The sequence below is a fragment of the Bacillus rossius genome (assembly GCF_032445375.1).
Source record: "Bacillus rossius redtenbacheri isolate Brsri chromosome 4 unlocalized genomic scaffold, Brsri_v3 Brsri_v3_scf4_1, whole genome shotgun sequence".
NCBI classification, from domain to species: domain Eukaryota; kingdom Metazoa; phylum Arthropoda; class Insecta; order Phasmatodea; family Bacillidae; genus Bacillus; species Bacillus rossius.
This window is the reverse complement of record NW_026962010.1, coordinates 23123438-23147074: the sequence shown is the minus strand read 5'-3', so window position 1 is coordinate 23147074 and position 23637 is coordinate 23123438.

Below are 23637 nucleotides of genomic sequence, written 5' to 3'. Positions count from 1 at the left end.
TGACTTCCACTGACTTAAAATTTTATCATTTGGCTGAATTACTTCTAGTTAATTACTCCTAAATAAATCTCTCTGTGACAACTGGATGCTAGGTCTTTCTGAAGAAAAAAACACGTTATTTTCCATCATATGAGAAACGTGTATTCAAGACTCATTTAATATGGCATGCACTACCTTTCGCTAAGTGAATGCCGGGAAACTTCAGTAATGACGCAAGGCTAACTACCTATCACCGCGTAACACACCACGATATTGATCGCAACATGTTCAGACAAGTCGGTTAATAGGTAGGTATACAGAAGCTAAACTTCTTAATGGCGTGGTTATAACTTTTGCTGTAACAGTACACTAACGGACTAAGTGAGGTATTAGTGCGCTGCAACGCAACCAGCATGGCGGCCGGTGTATATACATTTAGTTTATGCTAAGTGAAAAGAGACGTATCTTTTTATCGGTCACTTCGTTTTCTCTGACTTCACTGACCTGGCTTTTTCCGGGTGTTTTAACATTCATGAACTCTGATATCTTTTCCAAAGTATCCATAAATTTAAAAACTATTTAAGTAGTTTATTTCACGCATTTCAGTAAATTAATGTACAAAGTTTCGTAAATTAAAAATAATATATTTCTGGTGAAATGTGAATACAATGAAATTGCAATATTTAACAGGGTTGGGACACTATCCTCCAGTCACACTTTCATCTCCGCCACTGAGTGCGACTGAAACTAGTTTATTTTAGGACACACCAATCAATCGATAAGTACTAGTTCACGATTTCAATTAATTTGTAGACTAGGATTGGTAGAACAACACATTCATGTGTTGCTGACAATGTTTTATCAGACGATGTTTCACCTATCTTCCGCAGGACTCTTCAGTCGTATGTTCTTAGCTGTCACAGAATCAGCGATAACATAAGTGGTGGTGAGAATTAAACAAACCAAGCCATATGCATCCGTATTTTGTTTGCGATAAGGCCCTGCATTGTAGCAGTAACTTAAGAGTACACATAAAATAATAATGTATCCTAGGTGCATGAACCCAGACTGAGCTATGAAGGATTGAATCCGGAAAATGGAAGTAAAATGTTGGAGAGGTCATTCCTCAGCCAATGAGAATCCTGCTTGTATCGTGAGAGGTTGTTATCGCTACTCTGTGTTAAATAAACATTTCTTGAACTAAGTATGCCGACTATTTTTGATGAATTGCGAAAAAGAGTTCACTTGTTACATATATATGGAAAGCTACAAACTAAAACTATACTAATAATATCTGACAATGTCATGTCTGGGCACTTAATTTATAAAACTTCTTAACGGCATGTTTCAAGCTTGTTTCATGGTTCTAATTTTACGTGCAGTAATTAAATTCTGTATGAGATTCATGTTTTTGACCTATTTAATGTGACCATGGTATTATTTCTCGAATGGAAAAAACCTATAACCTACTAATATACGTTATTCTATCGCGAACTAGTAATTGGTGTACACAAATAACTCTCATTAGTAAGTGCAAAATATTATGTACTCTATTGATAGATAATTACTTTTTTTGTGTGGTCTTTACGAAGTTTTAATGGGTTGTAGCTGATACTGAATCTATACCTAACGCCACTGATTCTTATGAATACATTACCTAAAAGATTAGCTGTTTAAAATTATTGGCAGGTAGTATCTTAAAACATAAACTATAAACTTATTTTTATGAGGCATTTAACCCATTATTTATTTAGCGTAAGAAAAATATATTTTTTTATTTTGGGTAATAAACTTTACCAAAGTGAAGCTACATATAGATACGTATATTGTACAGAAAGTCAACTCTCTCTGGTATGGAGAAGGGATATAACATTTCTCTACAATGCTAGTCTTTTAACTTATAATTAAATATTAAGAACATGCTTTATGAGGTGTTGCGCAGAGCTTAATGAGCTCCTCCTTAGCATGGATACAACTAGAAATAGTATAAGAAATTAAATAATATACTATGTTAGAGCGTTAATGTCGACACTAAAGAATGCTAAATTCAAAGGGATAATTAAAAATGTTAAATTTTAAGCCATTATCGATGCCAATGTATGAATAAGGGATATGAGGAAACATATGAATTGTATAAAATAATTACCCAATATATTTTGTTACAAATATAATTAGTCATGTATATACGTAAAATACCTACATCTGCGTCTTAATAAATTGCAAACTTTCTTTGGTGTGAGGGTCAGGTTGAAGCACTCCTTAAATTTGTGTTGTATTAACGGTTCAATCCGTGTAGTAATTGGTGATTAGTTCACCTGTTAGCTTGGTTAAGAAGAGTGGTTGGCTCATTCATATGGGCAACATATTAACGTGTCTAAAGTTGTGGATAACTGTGGTTTAAAGCCAGAGGACTTACATGTTCACTTCGTAAGGACGTTTAGCACTTGGCCGTTGCTGCTTTCAAGTGTAATTTAAACAGTGAACATCTCAGGAAGCTTACTAAGATATTTCGATTCAATTAACCAGAGAGTAATTAACACTTACGCTCATTTTCAATGTTTGTTGTTGGGGGTTCGATGGTGGTGTCGTGAATAAGGGTAGCCTCCTACCAGCTGTCTTCCCTGAGCTTCCCGACTGTGAGCTCGGTGGTGAATAACCAATCACAGTCTCTCTGGCCGCGGCTGTGTTCCCGCCCAGCTGCGACCACGTGGACGGCTCGCTCCACTCCGGGCTGTGGGAGCGGCGCGGAGAGAGTACATCCTGGCGCGCGCTCTCGTGCTATTACTGCCAGGCTGTTTAACAACTCCGACTAGATTACGTATGCTTGTCAATTCAGGGGGGCATTACCATAGCACTTTTCCAGTTCTCAACTTACATTTAAAATTCACTCACGCACAGATCCATACCCAAGATCACAAACTAAAATCCTTCATCTCGAAATTTAATGTGCTGCAACGAACTGTGTCAAGGTTTAGCTTTAGTAAAATTTTAACTACACTCTTATTATACATTTCCTCTATTGCATCTCTGTTTAACGTTATAAATGTAAAAAATATGGTTGTAGCTCATAGTAGACGTAAATAATATTTCAGTACTTAAATTTCACTAAATTTTATTATTTTAAGGTAAATTTTAATTTATTACAGCCATAATTCAGTAATTACTTTTAAAAAAATTTGTTTAAAAAATTAAAATAAAAATATTATTTGAAAGAACTCTGACGATAACTTTCCAAAAATTATTAAAATATTATTTATTATATACAAATAATTAATTTACATTTTATAAAGAGTTTTTTAGCATTCAACAGAGGATACTCTGTGAATATAAGTCCAGTTACATTCGCAGAGGTGGTAGTTTGAGTAAAATATTACTAATTGTATTAAATAAAAAAATGTTTACAGTATAAATAAAATGTATCAATAATATTAAATAATAACTAGAGTAAAATAACCCAGAGAGTTATATTATAACCAACACATGGGCATCTCGGAATGACAGCCACGTCCAGGAGTTGCGGGCTGTCAGAGCACGGGCTGGAAGGCACACATGAGTGGTTGGGGCGGAGAGAGCCATGAGCGACAGGAAGTGACGCTCTCCGGAGGTACGTCACTCATGAGTCGGCCAACTGTTAACTGGTCTCATCTGAGCACTGGCCAGATATGCTTTTGAAAAAAATAAAAATTCAAACGGGTTGTTATTCAGCCTTTTTGTTTACAATAAAATTAATGTTCTACACTTCACTAGAAAATGATTACTTAATTAATTTTGTACGTAAATGTAAAATATACTCAAATCTCCATGTAAAATAATGTCAAAAAACTGTATATACTTGCCACATTTTTTTATAATAGAATTATATTTTACACATTGTGTTTTATTCACGACTACACTCCCATTCTGTAAATACTTTTGCAGTTTCTTTAGTACATTTTTCTAGATACAATAGCTTATGTTATCCTTATGTTAGACCTACCAATAACATAATCATATCTGCTTTGAATTACCGTTTGTTACGCGTCTCTGGGCTGAACTGTCTCGCAACTTAGTCACCGCTTACACACAACACTATACCTTACACCAAATATATAAGAATGAAACACGTAATCCTTAATCCGTGTTATTTAAAAATAAAATATTTTGGTTTCCTTTTTTGTTCATTTGTTCATCATTTCCTTGTAGAAGATACAGTGAATATGACTAAAACCTTTTATTGATATAATATACGTTAAGGTCTAAGAAATTCGTATTCTATTGCAGTTGCAAATATAGATCCAGGGAAAAAATTCTAATATTATCTTTATGATAAAAAATTCTGTTTTAGGCAATATTATAATTGGGTTAAAAAATGTTAACTGGGAGAAATAAATTTTGTGTACCAAACTACTTTTCTTTTTAGGAAAATGATTTGTTTTGAGTATTAAAAAATTAGTTAAAATTAAAAAATTATATTCAATATAAAAACATTGTCCACACATCCCTAGCTAACTTTGACTGAGTTTTGCTGTTTAATGAGATGTTTTTTGTACGTGAACGTGAAATAAACTCAAATCTGCATGTAAAAATTATTTAAGTTTAACATTTTGTATAACATCAAAGGAACTATATAGATAAACACCCTTGTTTTCGTTTGGTTTTTGCAGAAGACTCAGCCATAGGCACATAATTTGTACCAAATGTAATTTTAACTTTAGAAAAACGGCCAAAGCAGTTGGTTTTGGTAACTTAACGGAACTTGGTTAGTCCGCGTGACGGTTTGCATAAGAGCAACTGTATCTCCTATGCAGTCCTGAGTGCCGGGACTATGGGAAGGTTACGTATCTTCGTTTACAAAGTTGTTTCTAAAGTTGATTTATGATCGGCAAATACGGCAAAGTGCTGGTCGAACAATCCTATGATGTTGGAATATTTCAATTTTGGTGAACCTTTAATTATTTGCTTGAAAACAAAACTTATTTACTTTTACTTAACTTAATGAGTTACATCATTATATTGTAATTTGAGGCCAACATTTTTACTTAAGTATTAAGGGATGCAAGAAATTCCCATTGAGGTTGAAGGATAGTTTGGGAGCGAGTAAATAAACAAATAAAAAAAAAATTCCGATCATTATTAAACCTCTACCATTATGTTTGTCTGCTGCTGTAAAAAATATGTTGAATCATTTGTCAAATATGATTATTTTTTTGATTTTTCAATGCAGGTTTAGTTTGGAAGAGAGTTAATAAAAATATATACTTTAAAAGCATCATGACACCTTTGCCAATATTTTAGTCTCCTGATGTCAGTAAGTATTAAGATGTTGAAATAATTGTAAATATTTTTTTAGACAACCACGTGTATACTACAGAAATTTAAAAAATATATATATTCCTTTGAAAGTATATATTTAAATACGTTTTATGTATTTTTTTCCTGTGAATGAGAATAGTTATATTTTAATTTATTTTCATACAAACAAAATATTATGATTGTTTACCTTATGGTTAATATGCATTGTACGAGGTGCGATAGTAACAGTTAAAATTATTTTTGAAGCTATAAAATATTTTTTTTCATGTATTCTTTTTCAGAATAAACTTTAAATTTCATTCTTACTATTTTTAATTAGTATATACATGTATTTGTTTTCTTAGCCAATTAACGGACATGTGCATGAATAGTAAATTTGAATTAAATTATTTTAAGGAAATTAATAATAAAAAGCTAAAAAGCACTTATTTTAAATTATCGAGCTATTGCTTAAGAGTTACTAATGTTTTTAAACATTATTGATTTGAAGTTTACCAAAGTTAATTTTGTTTTTCCTGATCGTCTCGTATAATTTGCATAGTACCAGAAGCACCAAGAGTACTATTTCAAGTGGGTGTTTAGATTGCTGCTTGTTTGAAAGGACCCGATGCGCTCGACGAGCGGCCAATCAGGCACTGCAGCACCCAGTGCAGGCGCGGCGCCGGGCTGGCTGCTCCTATCAGCAGCTCGGAATCAGCGGCCGCGGAGACGCGCCGGGCCGGCCTGGGGAAATATGCCTTTTTACGACTCGCGATGATGGCCCCCGTGTCCATTACGGCGAATACCTGCAGGGTCGTTCATAATTAAACTGTCCGGCCACGCGACATCGACCCGTCCGCCGGTCCGCCCGACAGCTGTTGTCCCTGCGACGACGGACGGACATCCATCAGCCCGGCGCCGACTCGACTCGCTTCATTTCTCGCTGGCAGTTCTGCCAACCCCGTCGCCGACAGCTGCATTTCCCGGCTCCAAATAAAGCGTTTTCACGTACTTCCCTCCCCCCCCCCCCCCAACCAACCCCAAAAACGTGAGCATATAAAAGTAACAAATGCCCACGGAAATGTTATTGTAGCCTTTACAACAAACTGCTGGAAAACCTTTATTTAAACAAAAAACCATTTTGGAAAATAAATTTCAATTACAACTGGAAAGTAATGAATTCATAAGTACGGTTTACAAACAATGCTGGCAGTAAAAAAACTTTATAATATGTATAACATTTTTAATTATTGATAATTTTGAATTATTAGTAAAATTGCTGTTTGACCTAATGATATTCATTCACAGTCTTAGGCCGCCGTTTCAAAGCACATCTAACAACTGTATAGTGATGGATTTTATTCCTCACGGTCATCGAACTCCAAGGCCACTCGAGAGAGACCGCGCTACGTGTGTCCACAGCGTTACGCCCTGCGGCGCAGAGAAGGCTCGCAGTAGGACTCCTGACACTCCCCATGTCTTAAGATAGGGCCAGAGGTTACCAGGCGACACTCAGGGCGTACAGCTGAAGCTCTGTCGCTATAGTCATGTTCATGTGAATGAGAATTTATATGGTGGACCTTCCCGCGCATATTACCCGCATACTCTTTCTTCTGTCGTAATATAGTGGACGAGGATAAATTAAGGGTTTGTTTTATGATAAGAGCAGAGTGAAAACTGAAAAACGGAAACTGTAGAGTTTAGGCCAAGGAGTAGTAGGAAAATGCTGGTTTGACGCAGGCGTGGAACCTGGGATCTAATATGCTAATTAGGAAAGGGGTTGGGCAAGTTGGGTGAGTCGGTGAACTCGACAGCACTCCCGAACCTCGCTCATTCCGTGACGGCCATTACCATCAAGCGCCCCGCTCCCCGACCGCCATATTGAATTCTTTATTTTTAACAGTTTAGTGAAATTTCTTTTTCGGAGGGTTAGGAATTAGCTACCAGAATCTGTTAACAAAAAAAATCGGTTGAATAAAATCAACTTCTTGACTTGCTCTCCCACCCTGATATCATTACAGACATAGGTCCGATAGAGGTATACATAAAACAAAAATATCACAGAACTAAAATAGATATGATTATTTTTAATAATTAATATGTTTTAATAGAAAATATATAGGTTATCATATGGTATATTAATGTATTTCGAACCAAGCCCCAAATAAAAAGTTATTATGAATAATTTATTGTTTAGATATAACTTTAACGTTCTCCCTTTTCATTCGCATAATGTATCATAACTAATTTTATTAAAATGCTTTTGAATAATATGTTCATATAGCTATTATCTAATCACATACGTTTGATTTGATTTGATTTTTTATTTCATTCAATTGATCATACATAATGGTATAGAATATGTTAACAAAAAAATTACAAATAAACATAAATACAAACACATAAACAGGTACAAGAACAGTATTAAAAGCATTACAAAATTAAAATAATATAATATAACAGTTGCTCTTCCATGAATAAGCACCTATTATATATTATATATAAAAGAAATTACATATAAAAGAAAAGTCATACATAAAAAAAAAATTAAAAATTACGTAGCTACCTCCTGTTCATAATCATCTATATTATAAAATGCTTTATGTGATAAATTAAGAAATAATTCCTTTTTAAATAAATTATATTGGTCCATATTTTTTATAACTGATGGTAATTTATTAAATAATCTAATACCAACATTTCTAACTGACTGTAAAGTTTTTTTTTCTTTTGAACCCTTTGCAGATGAAAATCTGCATTAATTCGCGTGAAATGCTCATGAATATTTGTATTTTTTAAATAAATAATTTGTTTTTATGAATAAACAATCATACTTTGTAAATATAAATACCGGGCACAGTAAGAAAACCTAAGGATTTATAAATATCACGACAACTGTCCAAACGTTTCATGTGGAGTATAATTCTGATTAATTTTTTTTAATATAAAAAACTGATTATAGATGATGTATATTACTCCCCCAATACATAATTCCATAGCTGATTAAAGAATAAACATAGCCAAATTAGGCAGACCATTGGCATTGTTTGGTAGTTATATGAGAAAGTACTTTAAACATATAACACACACTGTTTAATTTATTTAGCAAACCAAACGTATGTTTGTCCCATGATAAAAATTCATCAATCTCAAGTCCAAGGAATCGTGAATGTGCCACAAAATTTAAGTTGGTATTTTTAAACAGAGTATTTGGTTTATTTGATTTTAATTTAGAGGAAAAAATATAAAATTTGTTTTACCATAATTCAGTAGCGGTTTATTATTTGTAAACCAAGAGTTTAATGTATGTAGTGTATTCATAACCAGAGCATCAAGTTTAGAAGCTGGATTGGCCTTTACCAGTACATTAGTATCATCTGCAAAAGAAATGATAGGAATATCGGTAAAATGATAACTTAGATCATTTACATAGACCAGAAAAAGAAATGGCCCTAAAACGCTACCTTGAGGAACTCCTACATTCATAAGTTTAGGTAGGGAATTATAAGACACTAATATATTGTTACTATTGACTCTAGTAACTTGAACTATCTGCATTCTGTTTGTGAGATAAGACTTCAACAATTTGTTGACTACACCTCTAATTCCCAAATTATATAATTTATCAATAAGTTATTTATGATCTACTGTGTCGAAAGCTTTTGACAGATCAAGAAAAATACCAATGACATCCTCTGATCTGTCCTTGCATTCTGTGACAAAATCAACGAACTCGCCAATAGCCGACTCGGTATTTTTTCCCTTTAAGAACCATGCTGGGATGTAGATAGCAGGTTAAATTTTGTGAGATAGGTAACCAATCTGTTATTAATGATAGACTCAAATATTTTAGAAAAGGAACCAAGAAGTGAGATTGGTCTATAGTTCTCAATTAATGTGGAATGGCCTTTTTTTAACAATGGGATAACTTTAGCAATTTTTAAGTCATTTGGAAAAACACCATGTATAAAAGATTCATTTAAAATATGGACAATAGGTGCAGCTAAAACATCCGAGCAATCTTTAATGACTTTAATTGGGATTCCATCAAGTCCAGAAGATTTTTTAGTTTTAAGATTTTTTATACATACAGGTAGGTTGCGGTTATAAGGCCCACCAGAAAATAAGGCCTAGTTGTTTTTTAAAATATATCCCGCCAAAAATCTTGCACGCTTAGAGTGCCGTCATGAAGCTACTAGTAGTGCTATCTAACGACAAACTCATCAACTTCGTAGTCTTCGTTGTGTTCAGTATACATCACGTCAAAGAAACGGGAGGTTAGTGTTTGCTTTATTTTATAACATTTCTACAGAAAAGAAGCTCTACATTTTAATCAATATATTAATAATAAGTTAAGGTAAGATAGAGTGTATTAGTATACTTTATTAACAATGCAATCATGCATTAAAATTTAGGTTAAGACTATTCCTCTTTTTTGTGTTGAATAAAACAAAAATGGCGTGCTAACAGGAAATAAAGCCAAGTGTTATTCGAGGTGGGCCTTATTACCTGCCATTGGTTTTAAAAAATGTTACACATCACGCACATGAATTTCAATTCTAAAATAACTTTTGACTATTGTTAAGTAAAGTTTTAATGAATGTGATTAGTGTAAATTTTAAAGAAATCTTTTTAATAAAATATGATTTCCACAAAACATGTTAATCTCTGTCCAGATATATTAATTTTAATATTTAAAAATCTAGAATTTAAAGAAAATATGACAGTTACTGCTGCCATGCTTCGATTTTTATTTTAAAAATGAATTTAAAATAAATACTTAATCACTAGCCGCAAGAAAATTCGTTTCTTGTTAGTGGCCACACATTTTTCTATCTACAACATGCAAAGAAAATAACTTAAAACCAACACTTATTGTTTGATATAACAAAAATAAAATTGTTGTTCCAGATTATTGAACAATGGGCAAAGTGGGACCAATCTACGATGCAAGAAGCTCTGTGGTTACTATCACAGGGGAAATCGCAAATATATGTGGAAAATAAGTTGGGTATACCACGCAGAACCCTGAGGAATCACATAAAATCAGGGTCATCTGAGCGTAAGCTGGGGAAACGATGCATTCTAACAATTGATCAAGAATGTGACCTAGTGAACAGAATAATATGCTTCTGTGAAATTGGATTCCTACTCACACTGGTAATTCTACGCAGGTGTGTTTACAAATTTGTTGAAAAGCACGGTATTCCACACCCATTCAACAAAGAGGAGCAGCTAGCAGGTAGGGAATGGTACCGTTCATTCATGCGCCGTCATCCACGTCTTGCAAACAGAAAAGCACAATCATTAAATACAGCTAGAGCACAGAAACTGAATCGTGTGATTGTTGGCGATTATTTCACTAAGCTTGCCGACACTATTGATACTCTGGATTCAAAAAGTCAGCCGCAAAACATTTTTAACATGGACGTAAAATGGGTTAGACTTACGTTACATCATCAACAGTCAGTATTGGCACAAAAAGGAGCAAAGCGAGTGCATCTTGTAGCTCAAGAACATGCGGAAAACGTTACTGTTGTAGCATGTGTGAGTGCTTTAGGCCAAGTGATACCGCCAATGATTTTTTTGAAGGGTGTAAGGTACAAACAAAGTTTTAGGTATGTATTGCCGCCTGGCTCAGCTGTGGAAATGACAGGAAAAGGCAGCATGACAACCCAAGTGTTTTTTAAATGGTTAGAACATTTTAGTAAATTCAAACCTCCCGGCCCTACACTGCTCATTCTTGATGGAGCAAAATGTCACCTTGACATTTAAATTGTCGATAAAGCTGAAGAACATGAGATTACTCTGTTTTGCTTGCCGTCCAACACGACTCAAGAGCTTCAGCCTTTGGATAAGGCAGTGTTCCGGTCTTTTGAACACTACTGGGACCAGCAGCTCCTTTTGTTTTGGGAAGAAGATCCCGAGGAGCCAAATAGGAAGCTTACTAAGAAGACTTTTTCTCATGTATTCACTCCTGTTTGGAGTAAATGTATGACACTAACAAACATTGCCAGTGGTTTTAAAGCAACAGGCATTTGGCCATTTAACAGTGCTGCGATACCTGATGAAGCTTTTGCGCCCAGTCTTGTATCACACCAAGATGCATCAGACGATGACACGCCTCTTTCTCAAAGATTGGAAAAGCTTAGCAAGTCACAATTTCAAGAACTTATGGGTACACCTAACATAAAACCTAAATGTAGCAAAGTACCACGAAAAAAGGCTGTCAACTACAAAGCTCTAACATTGAAAAGAAACCTTTTTGAAAAACATTCCACCCAATCGTTGCAGCAAAATGATTCTACAACCATGGCTCAACCGTCCACTTCAAGTGCTGATGCTGATGAAGGGGCTGCCCAATAGCAATGGCTGTGTGGTGTCTGCCAAGAAGATTTTATTGCAGCCATGCGAGCATGTCGTTCCTGCAATACTTGGGTCCACGAGGACTGTGTTGGGCTCACATTGATGATGATGATTTCATTTGTTTTGATTGTAATGAGTAACTTATGGAATTTATTGATGTTAGCTTGTGTTTTTTAACTTACCATAACTGTGTTACATGTTCTCTTTATTTCTCAGTTTGTATTATGGTTTAAGCTTATGGTGTCGATGGTTAATTTTTTAAGGTTTTTTTCCTTAAGTTCAGTATCCTTTACTCCCAAGTTAGATGTTAAGATCAGATTAAATTCATTAATGCGCACATATATACACATTTTGTCCACTATGAGTTTTATTTGAGTATTCCAGATTTATTATTTTTATCCTCATGTTAACATTTTGTTTGTCAAACCAAATTAACTATTTACAAATATTTCTGCACTTTATAAGTTTTCATTCTGATGTTATACATGCGGGCCTTATTATATGTTGTTACAGGTAATTTGGCCCAGTTACACTTATCTACATTTCTTTTTACATAATTTCCATTATCTACATTATAGTAAATTTTGTACAACCCTCAAGTAGCAATATAATCTGCGAACGTTTTTTATAAAAAATATTTTTTTAAATATCCAATATTAAAATAATTACAAGCAATTATTTTGTAAGTGGGCCTTATTTGCCCCTCTTACCTTACAATAAATTCTGAGTATGTTACAGGATATTAAAACATAGTAAATTCAGATAATTTTGTTCGCCAATATGAGGGTGAAACGCTTTGAATAGGTAAATTAGATCTAACTTTATTTGGAACATTGCAGAAAAAAAACCATTTATGTAATTAGCTGTGAAAGAGGCTGATTTAATTGGAGCACCCTTTAAGTCAACTAACTGTGGAGTTTCATACGAAGTTTTTAATTTACTGGTTACCTTATTAATTATACCCCAGATTGTCTTTGATTTATTATTGGAATTTTTTGTTAGAGTTTTAACATAATTTTGCTTAGCAATTTTTAAAATTATTTTATATATTTTTTATAATTTCTGTAATAGCTGACAAAATATGGAGATTTATCGTATTTACTTCTCATATGGAGATTTTTTATATTTAACTTGCCATTTTTATACCTGTGGTTATCCAACTATTATTTAGTCTAGCAGAACACTTATTTATATGTTTTAGTTTTTTTTGTAAAATACTGCTCAAATTTCAAACAAAAAATATTCATAAACATCCTAAATTTATCATCAACTGTTTTGGCTTTAAAAACAGGATCCCAGCTTTCAAGTTGAAGATCACAATAAAACCGTATGTTGTAGGAGTACATACCTCCCTTTATCTATAATATGTATATACATCACACATAATATTAATATGGTTCAATTTTTTCAAATTAAAATCATGTATAAATTAAACTGATAAAATCCGACACCGTTCAACCGATCGCCATGAAAATTGGTATGTTGTGATTTTTAAGTCTTTCATTCTCAATAAAAACAAATAGTGATTATGACTGTGATAAGTAATTGGTGAGTGATTTTAAAATGGAATACCATTTCAAACGCTATTATTTATTCTATATTCAAAAACAAACCATCAAATTTAGTTATATAGAGGTATAAACAGGACAACATCTACCGAGTTATAATCTTAGACATATGTATATCTTTATCATGAGAATATTTTTTTTTCAATTGTGCCGAATATTATAAAATATGATAAAAATTATTTTAAAAATTCTTTCAAAAATAAATATAATCTTTTGAAGTAGGTATGTAACATATCGTTTGCCCCTTTCAATTTTAGTATACATAATAAAATATGGTATGACAACAAGACCTTTTTGAATATAAAACTTAAGACAATTTATAATTGTATTGCTTAGGTACGTGTTTAACACACGGCCATATACCCATGAATATATCTTAACTTAGGCTAACAAATACATCAAAAATTAAAATTTAGTTCTATATATTTATCGTTAAAAAATAAGATTTTTCTTGAAACTTTATCCCCTTAACACATAAAATACATCCTTATTAAAACTTATAGCTCATTAAAAATTTTAAAAATATTTTAATGCATATAAAACTAATATAATGGTAAGGTATTTAATACTTATATTATCTTTGATTTGTCTTTTTGCAAAAAAAAAATATTTAAAATTTTTCAGTAATAAATATGTATAATCTTATGTCACAAAATGTATCATGGCACGATGATTCCTTAATAAGTTACAATCATACCAAAATAAGCATAAAAATAGAAAATATATATGTTTAGAAGGCGCCATCTTGGACGCATCACGAATATTTCGAAATTTTTACAGAATTTTACATGACTGTTATACACCTTTGAAATTGGAGCTTAAAACCAATTTTTTTAGAAGTAAAAATTTGAAAATATTTAAGATTAACATTGCGCGTGTTATATTACTAAACAAAGTTCCACAACCACCGCAGAATGTGACTTTGTAGGTCAAAAATAAAACTGTTTTCCCTTCACTTTCTTGACACGCTCTGGCCACCAAATATTTCAAAGAAATTTTATAAGGAAAGCGAATCGTTTTGCAGTGGTTTAAAATTAATATGTAGTAAATATTTTCTATAGGTTTCGTGATCCTTATTAAACATTTCTCCATTATTTGCGGTAAAATAGTAGTTCAGCTGCAACTGAGACTCATGCGGTATAGTGGCCAGAGGCTGCCGCCCAGTGGCTGTCGCCGTGACGCAGCTCGGAGCGACTGTCGTCTGTTGGCTCGACCCTGGTTACGTCAGCGATCTGGCCCTGCACACCTTCCTCGCACGTCTGGACAGACGCCTCCTCCAACACTGCCCGCGCGGCGCCGAGGAAAACCTCTCTGGAGCTAAGGTTCATCGAGCACTCTCTGATTGACAAGCTCTATTTTCTTCAGACACTTAAACTGATTGCTAGTCGAATTATCCTGTTAGTAATTGCATGGTTTACAAGGGGAAAAAAATAGGTAGTAACGTATATCAGGAGACGGCATGCTGTGACGTGGGTGAAGTCACTTTTTTACCTCAACATTGCTTATTTTTCCGCCCAAAACTTGCAGAAATGGTGCTTGATAACGTCAGATGATGTTAACTATGAATTTTAATCTCCGTCGTTAAAAAATATTCACTATCATAAAAACGGTCATTTAAAGCTGTTTCCATAATGCGAACACTAAACTTTAAACAATGTTATGGGCGTCTAACCAATATCACGCAATAACTAGCCGAAAAAGAAAAAAACGGCTTTTCCCAGTTAACATTCAATCATGCAGACGTGGCCACCCCCTCCGTTTATTGCTAGTAATAATACTATGTGAGTTTATCAGTCGTTGAAGCATTGATAAAACAGTTAAAGAACAATATATATTAATGTTGACTTCTGATAACTTTAAAAAACTTTATAGTCATATATTAATGTAAAAGACTTCATAAATAAATATACTCTGATGAATACGGTGATGAATTTAGGCTGAAGACGACGGTTTCTCCAGCACGGTGGTTTTAGCTTTGAGTCATGCCAGGGAGATCAGGAATGAACCGCAAGACTCGACACACAAGCGTTAATGCTTTAGCGAGCAGGCCCTGAGAGCGTGTGGGATATGTATATATTGAGTAGGGTCTTAGTGGATTTCGCTCGCTCTGAGAAGTAAACACTCGCCGAGTCGCGGGCGAGCAGCTACACTGTTAAAAACTTTCACCTTCAATTTACGAAGAAGGCCGGTTAGAAATTATCCAGAGATCTTCGTAAATTTACGAACACTGAGTAAACTTACTTTGAACATGAGTCCATAAGTATATTCTCGGTATATTAGCAAAACATTTAAAAAAACTGGATTTGTCAACTGTAAGAAAACTTTTTCTTTTGTCCACCTTTGTTAAGAACGAAACATACAACACAGATGTCTAAATACGGCCTAGTTTTTACGAAGGCTCAGTTATTTGAAATTCTGAAGAAGTCTTCGTTTATTTGAGTAGAATTCTTCGTTGAAAAGTCCGTAAATCTACCGTAACTTGTAAGACTGAGCAGCTAGAGTAGGATTCCGGAGGCGATGACTGGCTGGCACCATGAGCGCGCAGGTGATGATGGCGATGATGATGATGATGATGGCGCGCACCATGAGCGAGCACCGGGTCAACAGTGCAGTGGTTGCGGGCGCGCGAGCACACACCTCCACTCCTGCGCCCCGCGGACACCAGGCCTAGAGTCTAGCAGCTCCACTGCTGGGCCTTGCCGTCCGCCCAACAGGCCTGGCCACCGAGGCAGTGTGGCTGATGGCTCATCCCCAACATGGTCTTCATTCATCTCACATACGTGCAAAGCATATCACCGCACTCCAAGCGCTATTTTATTGAACAGTATTTCCATAAAAGAAATTACAATTTTGTAATAGTATCAACTTTAAGCGTTGTAAAGTTCTGGTTCAAGGTCACAATTAATTAAAGATTAACTCGAACAGTTTTAGATAAGCGCATGCGCGATTGTTGTTTTGTTGTTTTCTCGCTTGCAGCGCCACCCACACAAAATGCCGACTCCTGAGCGTAAAGCGTTTGGTGTTCTGCAATTTGCTATGAGTGTATCTGTAATTTCAGTTCAACGTGCGTTTAGTTTAAATTTTTTAAATTTTCGAAGTCCGTGGTCGTTTGATTGATTGTAATGGTCGAGACGAGCCAGCTCTTTTTCGCTGGCCTCCACGTTCACCTGACATAACGCCATGCAATTTTGTTTCCTTTGGGGCTTTATAAAATATCTGTCTACGTTCATCCCTACCTAATGATTTGCCAGAGTTGAGACGTAAAGACATTAATTACTACGGACGTGTTAACCAAAATGTGGGAAGAATTGGAATTCAGGTTGTATGTGTGCCGTATAACTTAAGGTGTAGATATTGAACATTTGTAATAAAAACTAGGTTAGTTTACTTTCAATTTTATGTATGATCTGTTGTAAATATTGTTAATTAAACTGTTGTAATATACCATTGAAACTGGAAAATTATTTTAAGGACTTTCTGAACTATGACAACATGGCCAAAGGATTTGCTATTGGAATAGTTATTAGTAATTCATTAGGATTGGTTGCTTCTCTCATACAAGTATCATTTTTCATGATTTGAGGATTAAGAAGATGTAAGTAAGTTTCTTCATCTATGCGTAAGTAGCTGTACCAACCAGTCTTTTGTTAACATTGCAGTTCAACTGATGACAATTTCCCCACGGAAACTTTTTATGCGTGTTCACTCAGCTAGATCACCAGGTGAACTACTGATGATCATGAACTGAAAGTCCGAGCCGTAGGTCTGTGGACAGGCCAGGACACGTGTGAAGGTCTCAGTTCAGTCTGTCAGTCCGGACTGAAGGACATAATTTTCATGTACAAAGGCCCTTAACGAGTCCGAGGTCGAGAAGCCAGTCTTGGTTGTTCGCGCATAAACACGTCTAGGCCGTCGTTTCTGTGAGCGGCTTAACCTTCATGAGCTTTGTACATCATTTTTTGGGTGAGATTTCATTGATGTTTAAACATTTTAGCTCTTGTAATGCGGCACTTAGTAGGAGTAATTTGGTAAAAATTGATAGGAAGTCGATGAACGGAAATATGTAACCAACATGGTGGACCGACGCGACGTGAAGCTACTTATACTCGTATATAGTCCCTTTTGTAAATGTTAGGGGACATATCAAACATAGTGATGTACCAAATGTAACTTTTTGATAGTGAAACTACCCAGGAATATATATGGTAAGCTAAAATAGTCACAGTAAAAAGTAATTACAAATATTAAAATACATTACATTAGAATGATGATAATACATATTCTCCTGTAAATTGCCAATTGGCTCAGCACAGCGTTAGAGCATAAAATAATCAGATACATGGTTACTATTTTGTTGGCTCAACATTTCAGCACAAAAATTTAATCCTAATATTGAGGCGTAGAATTTTGTGTTTCATAATTTCTGTTATCTTATTGTATAGAGTCAGCGCTAGAGAACGTTATTTTACTGGTTGTGGAAACATGTGCACAGAGCTTCGGCTTCGAAAAGTTTGAATTTATATTTTATCAGTCATTTAATAATTTTGTAAATTATTTTACAGATTTGTGCGGTAACTTTTTTATACATTTTTTTTTCAAAGTGCGAAATTTAAATGGCTAAATTTGTTGATGGTTTTTCTCACGATCTTATTTACGTATGGAAATTTGCATACAACATCTTGAGCGTTCTGTTTGCATAAATCATCATTATTTTCAATATCATAAAGCCAATTGTTAATAAGTCCGGTAGAGGCGAATTTCAACGAAAATACATTTTTACAGGCCTCTGACAAGGAAAACAACCTTCTACTTTCGACTGTGACTCAGTGGATATATGACTTTAGGGTACGAAGCCTGGTCAGCATGCTGGTCGTTAGAGACGATGAAAGACGAGGTTGAGCAGCGGCGCGAGTATTAGGAAACCTAACGGCCCCACGGCTGCGAGCTTGTGGAGTCCTGCAGCGCGAGGATACGCGAGCGCCCGTGATGGCGTGGCGCGCTCCACTCCCGGAGATTGGCCACGGCGCCCGTCGCCCTGTTTGGCGGCCACGTGACACCGCCCGCCGGCCAATCACATTACAGACACGGAGTCCGCCGACAACACGCCGCTCGTAAGATTGATTGCCCGGACGCAACTATTTACTGCCTTTCTGCGCACAAACAAACAAATGTATAAAATGGCGTTCGTGGTGATGACTTATTGGCTGCGACGTAACATCTGCAACATATTTTATTATCCGTCGATGCAAACATGCCAATTTTAGTTTGAAAATGCAGGAATACATGTACACCATTAGCAGCTGGTGAATCCCGGTATTATGTATTAAAGGAATCTAAGTTCCCCACAGTTCACAGAAAATAACACTCACAAATATTTCTCCACGAAATAAAACACTGCACCAAGTGGCATCCTCTGCAAAAATAAACAGATAAGCCAATTCTTACAATAATAATATTAATGGTTTCACGGATACCAATAAAAACCATAAAAACCGTAATAAAACTGGTTTCCTCAAAATATACGTGAAGAGTTTGAACACACGTAGATAAACCCGGAAATGTAAACGAATCTTTTGAACGAACAATACAGCTTTGTAACATCTTACGTTGAAGATATAAAATATCTGTGGCAGATATCTTGTGTGAAAGAAACGAGAAATAACTTCAATGGCGCTGCTAACTACGAATATATAAATACAAATTATTAACTTTACATTTCAAAAATCTAATCGTTCAGGTGAAATTGTGCTCTTTAAACCCAGCCATTACTTACGTACACTCGTTGACCGAACTGGAAATAAACAGTAAACATTCTCGTATAATTATTTCTATTACTTAACAAAAAACATACTCCCTGCAAGGTTTTATAATCCTAATGATGATTTTCGGGATTTATTTGCATTTTGTAATATCTAATGAAACTGTATTGCATAAAAAATTCCTGCCTAGCGAATTGTGTCATCAATAACCAGTTATGTATAATAACTATAACATTGTCACGGGTGCTAGACCCTTCGAAGCTTTTATGCCGTAGCAGGGATTAAATGCATAGATGAAAGAACCGGGAGTTTCTGGCTGACAAAAAAATTTCCCTCACGAATCAGTGCAGGAAAAAGACTTCATTTGTGTGGATATTTTTACCGGAAAATAATGAGTTTGCTAATTGTAATTTGTGTAAACAAAAACTGAGTTATAAATCATCATCGACTAATCTGAAGAAACATTTGAAACGTAAACATTGATATAGTATGCTCACTAATGTACGTATCTGTTTTTTTTTTATTTTTAATTTTTGATAAAATCGTAATCTTTTAATGTATGGAAACACTAGTTACTAATTGTTTTCGGGAAAAAAGTCCATATGTTGATTACATCTGTTATTAGTGTCAACTGAGAATTTATTTGCAGTTTTATAGCTGTTAGGTGCACAAATATAAATATTATATCTTGTATTAATGTTCTTTTTAATATTAAAATTTCATTAGTTTTATTATTGAACGAGACTGTGCACGCACTGTGCACTGAGCGTACTTTGATGTGGGACAATAACCAAACGACTCGTAACATTTTCGCTTTGCGCCTCTCCTTCAACGCCTTCCCCTGCGCTTCCTCTCCCCTACATTATTTCCCTTCTTTATCCCTTATTCGTCGTGCCGCTCCCTCCCCTTTCACAAGCTCCGCCCAAGTGACCGTCATCTGCGATCGGGTTCTGCGCACATTGGCCGTGGTGTTGTTCCAGGCGAATTCCGAACTGATACTAAAGTACTTAATACTTTTCAAGTGTACTCGTTTGCCGTTCCTGATACAGGCGCGTATCAGTGCCAAAGTATCAGGTTTATACTTTTCGACCCACCTCTAGTATGATGTCATCGCTACACTTTTCGTTACGACCACCATATTGGATTCTAGAATGTTGCACTTTTCGTTAAGGCCGCCACCCTGAAAAACCTTAATTTTTATGCTAGAAGTTGGGAAAAAATTTCAAAAATTATAATTGAATTTTATTAATCAAATTTTAATAAAATACTATTTAAAAACACATGCGTTTTTGTTTATCGAAAAAAATAACAGGCAAAAAGAAACACTATTTCTATAATCGTATATTTGATATTTGGAAGAAGGGAATAAAGGAAGAATTTTTTTCCTTCTTCCAACTAACTATTTTTATGGCCGCATGAATCTATACAAAGCCAATTGTTTTTGTTCCTTTCTTTGAATTCAGAACCAAGCGCTACGTCTAAAGAATGTAAAAGGGTAGAGAAGTGATTATGTCAAAAAGTGGCGTTTATTACCCTTCATCAATTATTTTCTTTCTGCAAACTGTTTCAGTTATAATAGTTAGTTAACAAATTAACACAGTGAAGTTTCACATCAAAGAAACATCGAACACTTATTCGAAAAAAACCATATACTAACGATGACATAGAGTGGTTATCATCATAAACACATATAATGTCTTCCTTTGCTTCCTCTATATCAATAGAGCAATAGAATTTAACTTATGTTTACAATGATACGTACGGATATTTCATCTAGAATGTTAGTTGGTATACAGTTTTATCAGCTGTGACGTGACATGTTACATTATTCACTAAAATAATCTTGAACTACCAAACATCGCACCAATCATCTATCAATTCGGACACACGAACTGCTTTCAGATGTTCTTAAATAAACAATACAACGACTGTTTACATAAATACACCTAATTTTGAAAATTATTTTGATAAACAATTCGTCAGTGTTAGGAGTATAAATTGTATACAGCACATATTGCGAGCTTATTCTAACCCTCAATCCACTAAAGTTTTACTTTCAACTTATATGTTTAATGCTTTTTGCTTTATAACATGTAACATGCGTAACTTGCGTGCTTTCCTAGACAGAATGTTTCATGCTACGTGCACTACAACAGCACCTGGCGTACTTATCGCTCCAGAGATAATATTCGACATGACCCTGGTTTGTTTGTCCAATCGATTTATCGACCCGGGTCCCCGGCAGCTGATACTGCTTGTCGAACAGAAATTTTGCTTTGCCAAACAAATTTGAAATTTTTTGCTGTTAAGCAGTTATTTTAATTACGGAATGTATAAGACTTATTAATACATCATAATTGAAGCCCAAAATATATTAATTAAAATTTAACAAGAAAACTTGTAGGAAAATCATGAGCCGTTTTCAGGACTACAAAAAATATTCACCCTGAAAATATCTATAGTGTATTCGATAAATGTTCAAACCATCAAACCAATACTTATGCAGGGTTTTCATTAATAGAGTTTCTTTCCTTTAATTATGTTATTTTATACTTTAAATATTTCGTTATTTCGGCAGTATCAGTGATACTGTCTTAAATCAAGGTATACGATGTGAATAACTGGTTGGTAGGCAACTCTACCGACATGCAAATTGTGCATTCTGTCTACATAAATGTAGTATACATAACTACTTTATGGCTTGCGTTCTAAAACTACGTTACTCACTGGCAAGGTTGCATTAATTTTCAACATGCCTGTAGTGTTGCTTCAATTAATTTTTAATTTAACATTATTTATTCTAAGTTACAATCTTTTAGGTTTATATTTTTCTTATTTATTATTTAGTTGTAAGTAATAAGTGTTGAAGTCTTGAAAATAATTTCTAAAGAGTCCAAGTAAGGTTAAATTGATTGTGTATAAACATTGCTTTTTCGCATATAATTTTGTATTTTCAAAATAACTGGCATACATTGTTGACTACATATATGTAAATGAATAATTTATGTGTGCTAGTAAAAACTAAAAGTCATTTTAGCAAGAGTTATTTTATGTTTAGCATGAGTCCAAGCAAGTTACGTTTGGTATTAATTTACATTTTTTACCTGCCTCAGTGAGAAAAAAAACACTTCCGAAAAGTCAATTAGTTAACGCTAAGTTATATATTTGAAGTACGAAGGAAAGAGTTAAGGTTAATAATAGCACACGTGAAAATGCTTTAGTTTAAAATTATATGCAAAGTGGTTTTTGAGTGCGTATTTTAATTTAAACAGTGCCTTTAATTGTTGATTCATTTTATATTTTATATCTGATGTGAGTCCTCTTTTTTCTCTTCATTAGTTTTGAAAAAAAATCATAAAATCATAATTTGTGATTTTTTTAAAATAGGTCAAATACAGATTTTAAAATAATGTCTTATAAAACTCGAATTTTTCAAGGTCTTAAATTGACATTTCTGAAACTATTGAAAAGCAGTGCATTTCACTAAAATACTTTTAGAACATATCCAAAATAAGTCAGGATAAAGGACTAGCTTTTACAGCTTAACCTCGGAGTTTTCTCTTCTATTTTTCTGTATAACAAGTGTCCTATTAACTTGGATACATTTTAAGGGCCGCACGGAATGAATTGATGGGCACTCGCGCATAATATTGATTTCCATGGCCTTGTAAGGAGTGTTTCTCTGAGCAGAGCCGGCAACGACTGTCACGTCCCCGCGCTCTGACGTGCGAACTGCATGGCTGTATCCAAAAACATAGCACACGCGTCCCTACATCCCTTAGCAAATGCAGCCACGCATTTCTAAGGGATAGGTAGTATCCGAACACTTGTCGACAGTTGGGCGTACTAATGTTCAGGTAGCCATTTTGAGTAGTTATATCTTCGAATATTCAGAAAAACTTAAATAACAACGAACAAATTAAAACTTTTAATTCAGCGTGGATATTTTAAATGTTACCGATCAAAATATTTTTTTATGAATCTCAAACTATAAAATAATACTTATTATTATCATTATTTCCCCTATAAGTTTATGTTCGACTTCTTATAATCTTTATTATCGTTTTAATATTTTTTTTGGGGGGGGGGGGGTTATCACCATTCTTGTAACCTTTTAAACAAATCGTATGCCAAAAATCGGAATATCATTTATAAACCAAATAAAACACGATTGCAAGGGTAATGAATGAAGGGACGCATCAGTGGATGCGAGAGTCGCATTTCTAGAAACTTCGATTTTAGTGGACGCATGCAGGGATGCCGAGGTATTCCTTGTGAGAATCCGGAACGCAAAGATGGCCGCGTCCACTACCTGCTTCCACGCAAGTGGGCGGTATAGAGTGTGGACCGCCCGTGTGTGGGTCATGGGTTCTAGCCGCGCTCAGGTGAGAGCGGGCAGTGTGGTTACTGGCTGCTGCTGGCGGGAGCGTCCTGAGCTTCGCTGAGCTAGGCGCTTCTCTGGAGTGAATACAACACGACTACTTCTGGGCTAGGTGGTTCCGCGTTTCTTCGTCTTTTTTTCCACGGACGATAAAAAGACTTTGAAACTAAATTATAGATGCATTGCCACCACGCGCAGTAGAAATGAAACCTCACACATAAAAATTTGTTTGGTACACAAATATTTGAAACACGTGTACAAATATGCAACAAGAAAAAGGCACAGTCGAGGTAACTGCTTGCGAGTGTATCCG